We start from the raw sequence: 6,540 nt of genomic DNA, 5'->3' as shown, positions 1-6,540 counted from the left end.
GAGTTTTACACTTTCACATGTTTTAGTGTTACTATTTAGCATTCTCTTAAAATTAAACTTGAAGAATTCTCTTTAGCATTTGTTGAAAAACAGGTCTGGTGGTGATGATATCCTTCAGCTTTTGTTTGGGAAACTGTTTATTTCTCCTTTATTTCTGAAGAACAGCTTTTCCAGAGAAAGTATTTTTGTCGGCAGGGTTTTTTTTTCTTCATCATTTTGAATACATCATCTCTCGCTCTCTTGTTCTGCAAGGTTTCTGCTATGAAATCCATTGTGGGTTACCTCCCTGTGCCAAAGTGAGCAGTAGCCAACACATCAGGGTGGGAGTCTCATTACAAAACTGAGGGTGATGAAGAAGCAGCAGCAGAAGAGGACCTTGAAGCAAGTGGAGACTAGAAATATTCAGGAAGAGATAGTTTAATTTTTTTTTTTGGTTGATACCTCCAGGGCTATGTTTGCATCTCAGAGTGAAGATGAGTTGACTCCTTTTGACATGAGCATCTAGTGTATCCAAAGTGTGTACATGAGTAAGATCATAAGCAGTGATCAAGATCTCTATGATATCGAAAAGACAAAATTTCAGTGAATTTTAAAATATTTACATCTTACAGGAGCTGGATAATCCAGGTGCAAAACAAATTCTAAAGCTTGACCAGTTTAAGGGGCAGCAGGGACAAAAATGTTTCCAAGGCCTGATGGGCCATGGATCTGACTACTCATTCAGTGAAGTTCTGCGGGTTTGTGCCAAACTCTTTAGTGATGTCCAGTTCAAGATGAGTCATAAGAAAATCATGCTGTTCACCAACGAGGACAACCCCCATGGCAATGACAGTGTTAAGGCCTGCCAGGCCAGTACCAAAGCGGATGATCTCCGAGATATAGGCATCTTTTTTGACTTGATGCACCTGAAGAAACATGGGGGCTTGTTCTACAGAGATATCATCAGCATAGCAAAGAATGAGGACCTCATCCTTTGAGGAATCCAGTTCACTTTGAGGAATCCAGCAAGCTACAAGACTTGTTGCAGAAGGTTCGTGCCAAGGAGGCCAGGAAATGAGCACTCAGCAGGTTAAAGCTGAAGCTCAACAAAGATATAGTGATCTCTGTGGACATTTATAATCTGGTCCAGAAGGCTCTCAAGCCTCCTCCAATAAAACTCTATCGGAAAACAAATGAACCAGTGAAAACCAAGTACCAGACATTTAATATAAATACCGGCAGTTTGCTTCTGCCTAGTGATACCAAGAGGTCTCAGATCTATGGGAGTCATCAGATTATACTGGAGAAAGAGGAAACAGAAGAGCTAAAATGGTTTGATGAACCAGCTTTGATGCCCATGGTTTTCAAGCCCTTGGTAATGCTGAAGAAGCACCATTACCCGAGGCCCTCCTTGTTCACGTACCCTGAGGAGTCACTGGTGAATGGGAGTTCAACCCTGTTCAGTGCTCTGCTCATCGAGTGTCTGGAGAAGGTGGTCATAGCATTGTGCAGATACACACCCTGCAGGAACATCCCCCCTTATTTTGTGGCTTTGGTGTCACAGGAAGAGGAGTTGGATGACCAGAAAATTCAGGTGACTACTCCAGGTTTCCAGCTAGTCTTTTTACCCTTTGCTGATAATTAAAGGAAGGTGCCCTTTACTGAAAAAGTCATGGCAACTCCAGAGCAGGTGGACAAGATGAAGGCTATCGTTGAGAAGCTCTGCCTCACATACAGAAGTGACAGCTTTGAGAACCCCGTGCTGCAGCAGCACTTCAGGAACCTGGAGTCCTTTACTTTGTATTTGATGGAGCCTGAACAAGCAGTGGACCTTATATTACCCAAGGTTGAAGAAATGAATAAAATACTGGGCTCCATGGTGAATGAGTTTAAGGAACTTGTCTACTCAGCAGATTATAATCCTGAAGGGAAAATTACCAAGAGAAAACGCAATAATGAAGTTTCCAGAAGCAAAAGGCCCAAGCGGAGTATTCAGAAGAGGAGCTGAAGACCCACATCAGCAAGGGCACATTGGGAAACTTCACTGGGCCTATAATGAAAGAGGCCTGACTAAAGTACTGGCTGAAGAAGCAGGAGCTGCTGGAAGTCCTCACCAAGCACTTCCAGGACTGACCAGAGGCCACGCCTCCGGCCAACCTTCCACACTGTGACCGGGCCGCCTGGCCTTGTTCTCAGCCAGTTAAAACATGTTTCTCCTGAGATAGGAAGAGTCTGCCCAACAGAAGTCAAGGGACTTTACGTTTATTAGGCTTTCTGTTGTCATGGTGATGGTGTAGCCCTCCCACTTTGCTGTTCCTTACTGTACTGCCAGAATAAAGAGCTCCAGCTTTGTACTATTAAAAAAAAAAATTGTTAGCTTTATTGGAATTTCCTCATACGTGGTATGTTTCTTTTCTTGTGCTGTTTCTAGAATCTTTTCTTTGAATTTGATATTTGATAGTTCGATTCTTTTGATTCTGTTTTTTTCTTGTTTGGTTTGAATATAATTGGAAACTTTTGACCTTCCTGTACCTGGATATTTACATCTTTCTACAGATTTGGAGAGTTTTCTACTATTACTTCTTTAAACACATTTTCTGACCCATTCTCTGTCTCTGCTTTTTATTTTAGTCCTATAATCTGAACATTTGCTCTTGATGTTGTATTATAAGTCTCATAAGCTTTCCTAATTTGTTTTTATCCTTTTTTTCTCCTCTGGTTATGTATCTTCAAATAACCTGTGTTCAGTTTCACAGATTTTTTCTTTTGCTTGAACAGTTCTACTATTGACACTCTATCACATTTTTCATTTTGTTCTTTTTATTTCTGGCTTGAGAATTTGTTTGATTTTTAAAATAATTTCAATCTCTGTTGAATTTGTCATTTTGATCATTTATTGTTTTCCTGTTTTGTTGAATTGTTCCTCTGTATTTTCTTGAAGTTCACTGAGCTTCCTTAAAACCATTATTTTGATCATGTTGTCAGGCAGTTTATACATCTCCATTTCATTAGGGTTGGTTATTGGCACTTTATTTTGTTCATTTGGTAATATAGTTTCTCTGACTTTTTCTGATCCTTGTGGTCCTGCACTGGTATCTGCACATTTAAAAAAGTTGGAACTTTTTCAGTCTTTGCAGATGGACATCATCTGGGAAAGTCATTCACCAATCAGCACATCCAGAGATTCTGGGAAGGCTGTTTGGTGGGGTCTGTGGGTGGACTGACTGTTGAAGTACTTGGACGGTCTGGGCTGATACCTGAGTCAGCAGGTGGGCAGTTATTGTGCCTGGGTCCACAGGATTGGACATGGAGCCTGAATTCTCTAGGTTGGTCCTGTTGATTGAGTCCATGGTGGGTGATCTTGGAGCCTGGGTCCATGAGGGAGTGCCTGAAACCTGGGTTCAGCGAGATGGTTCTGAAGTTGGAGTTTACAGGAATAGGCCTTGGTTCTGGATCCATAGGGGGCTTGTCTGTAGCCTGGATCAGCATGTGGTTGAGTCTTCTGCCTGAGTCTGAGGGAGCTGGCCTGAAGCCTGAGTCTACAGGGGCTGGTCTTTTGCTGGGGCAAGCCTTGAGCTTGAGTCCATAGCAGTAGGCCTGGGCCCTGGGTCTATGGGGTGGTCTGGAGCCTACTTTTGCAGGGGTGGACTGGAGTCAATCTGTGGAGGCTGGCTTGGCACAAAGGTCTACTGCAATGGGCCTGGATCCTGGATTCACTGGAGCCTGGGACTACTAGGACTAGCCGAGGGCCTGGGGGCTGCCTGGTGCTTGGGAAGTCATGGGGCATGGGTTTGTGGGGGCTTGTCTGGATCCTGGCATCATTGGTGGTGATCCAGTTCCCAGCACCATGAGGACTAGGAACTCCACCTGGATCCTGAAGCTGTGGAGACTGGCCTGGGACCTTGTTACATGAGATCTGGCCTGGAGGCTATGTGTGGGTGCTGGCCTAGAACCTCAGCCCACAGGGATGAGAACATGGACCTATGGGGACTACTCTAGAGACTTGGTATGGATGTGGTGGTCTGGAGGTTAGATCTGCAAGGGCTAACCTGGATCCTTGGGATGCTGGGGCCAAACTGGAACCTGAGTCCACAGGGGTGGTTTTGGAGCTTGGTTTTTGAAGAGGCTGGCCTAGCACTGCAATTTATTGTAATGAGCTCACACCTTGGGTCGGCTGAAGCATGGGGACACAGGAGATGGCCTGAAGAGTGGTCTTGCAGGGACTGGCCTGGCTCTAGGCAAACCTAGAGCCTCTGTCTGCAGGCGTTGGATGGATGTCTGAGGTCAGGGGTGCTTACATGGTGCTGGGGTGGGTCTGAAGCTCAAGGCCGTGTATTCCAACCTGACTGTGGGCTGGTCTGGAGCCTGTGGCTGCAGGGGCTAGCCTGGCTCTGGGTCAGCCTAGAGCCTGTATACAAAGGAACTGATGCGGAGGCTAAATTCACAGGTGCCAGACTGATATCTAGGGCTGTGGGGGCCTCCCATGATGCTGGAATAGATATAAACTCTGAAATCACAGGGGCTGGCTGAGTGCTGGGGCTGGTCTGAAGCTGAGGGCTGCTAGGGTTGGCCTGGTAGTGGGGCAGGCCTAGAAGTTCAGCTCATGGATACTGGACTAGAGTCTGGGGCCATGAGGTCCTGGCACTGGGTTTTACTGTGGTGAGTCTTGTATTAGAGTCTGAGGCAAAGTCCAATGCTCACTTCCTTCTTTCAAGAGGAGGGTGTCTCTAGCCTTGATGTGCTACCTGGGGTTGGGGAAAGGGTTATTATAATGATAATGCAAACTGTTGTTCCTATTATTTTGAATATGTTTTTCTTATTTCTTGGCTATTCCCAGATGCTGTAATCTCCCACCTGGTTTCCTTAGCTCTTTGGAAGTTATTTTTGCATTTGTGTGATTGTTTACACTGATGGTTTTGTGGGGAGACAAGTGATCAAAGGTCCTTTTCGGCCATCTTGCCAACATCTGCTTCCAGATTCATTTCTAAACTTTAGAACTAACAAATGCAACATTCTTTTTTTCTCAAAGTCAAAGAATGAGTCATAAAAGACTATTTACACCATCTCTCTTGTGCATGCTCTCATTCTTCGCTCTGCTTGACTCCCTGGCTAAAGTGGAAGATATTATAATCCCATCTTTTTTGCTTGATGTGTGCTCTGTTTTCACATCTGATGTTGGTTGATATAATTGGAGAAGAAGAGCTGTGTGATGATTTAAAGTGTTGATGCCTTGATTGAACCATCTTAAGTAAGGAAAAAAGAGAGAGAGAAAAACAGACACAGGACACTCCTGGAGAAAATAATCATTATAAAGGCTTGCAAATTTGGGAAATTTAGTTTTGTGGTTCAACTCACAAATTTGGCCATCTTGCCCTCAAGAATGAGAGCTAACATCTCTTAACCACCTACAAGTTAATAAACTGAGAATTCTGTCATGCAATTCCTGAATAGCGTTCAAATCTGTTGGGTTTTGAAAGGTATAATTAAAACTTATTATTCTCCTTTTCTTTGTCTACCAGCTGTCAGATTACAGGAAGAAAGAAAACACGATTTTTTTTTGTATTTAACCTGTGAAAATATTTGCTAGATTTAAATTCAAATTTTCCCTTTATATATTAAGAAAAATTTTCATAGCTCTTTAAATAAAGGGATAATTGATTTACAGCTAGATAAAATTTTAAACGTGTAAGCTGAGATTTTCAATGATACCATTTTCTAAAAATGGCTTTTTATGAATTAGGAAAGCTTGAAATTGGGGTGGAAACCTGTGAGATAGTTCTCACCTCTTTGCCATCAGGCCTAATATGTACCTATGTTAGCATATCATTATTACCACTTCATGTCCTTTTTACTTCTCCACGTTGTAAAACTCTTCTTTTGGAATTTTTTTATTTTTTCCCCACTGATTGTGAGACGTTAGAGATTTTGAAATGATTCAGTCTTACTGATTAATATTTTATTTTTAAATTTCTCTTACCAAAATGACAGGTTTAGTTTCCCTTTAGAAAATGACTGTCTTATAAACATTATACATGCAAAATGTTGCTTAATTAACCAACATTTATCAGATAATTTTAAAAGTTTCCTACTTGGGGGAGTAGGTCATGGAGAACCTCTGCTAGGGCAATGCAGAAGGGAAATGTGGAGTCAGAGAACCCACACAGAGTCCCTACTGGGACACCACCTCGTGGAGCTGTGAGAAGAGGCCACCGTCCTCCAGATGCTAGAATGATAGATCCACCAACAGCTTGCACTGTGCAGCTGGAAATGTCACAGACACTCAATGTCAACCCATGAAAGCAGCTGGGAGGGAGGTTGTACCCAACAATGCCACAGGGGTGGAGCTGCCCAAAACCATGGGAATCCCCCTCTTGCATCAGTGTGACCTGGATGTGAGACATGGACTCAAAGGAGAGCATTTTGGAGTTTTAAGATTTGACTGCCCCACTAGATTTTGGACTTGCATGGGGCCTGTAACCCCTTTGTTTTGGCCAATTTCTCCAATTTGGAATGGCTCTATTTACCCAATGCCTGTACTGCATTGTATTTAGGAAGTAACTA

General features: G+C 43.2%; 1 pseudogene; it reads left to right on the top strand.

Annotated features, from left to right (window-relative positions):
- Positions 1-349: 349 nt before the first annotated feature.
- On the top strand, positions 350-2,112 carry LOC108513166 (X-ray repair cross-complementing protein 6-like; annotated as a pseudogene).
- The last annotated feature ends 4,428 nt before the right edge of the window (positions 2,113-6,540 follow it).

The sequence above is a fragment of the Rhinopithecus bieti genome, unplaced genomic scaffold, assembly GCF_001698545.2.
Source record: "Rhinopithecus bieti isolate Rb0 unplaced genomic scaffold, ASM169854v2 scaffold_32124, whole genome shotgun sequence".
Taxonomy (NCBI): Eukaryota; Metazoa; Chordata; class Mammalia; order Primates; family Cercopithecidae; genus Rhinopithecus; species Rhinopithecus bieti.
The sequence above is the reverse complement of the archived record's forward strand: the minus strand, read 5'-3'. Positions and strand labels throughout refer to the sequence as shown.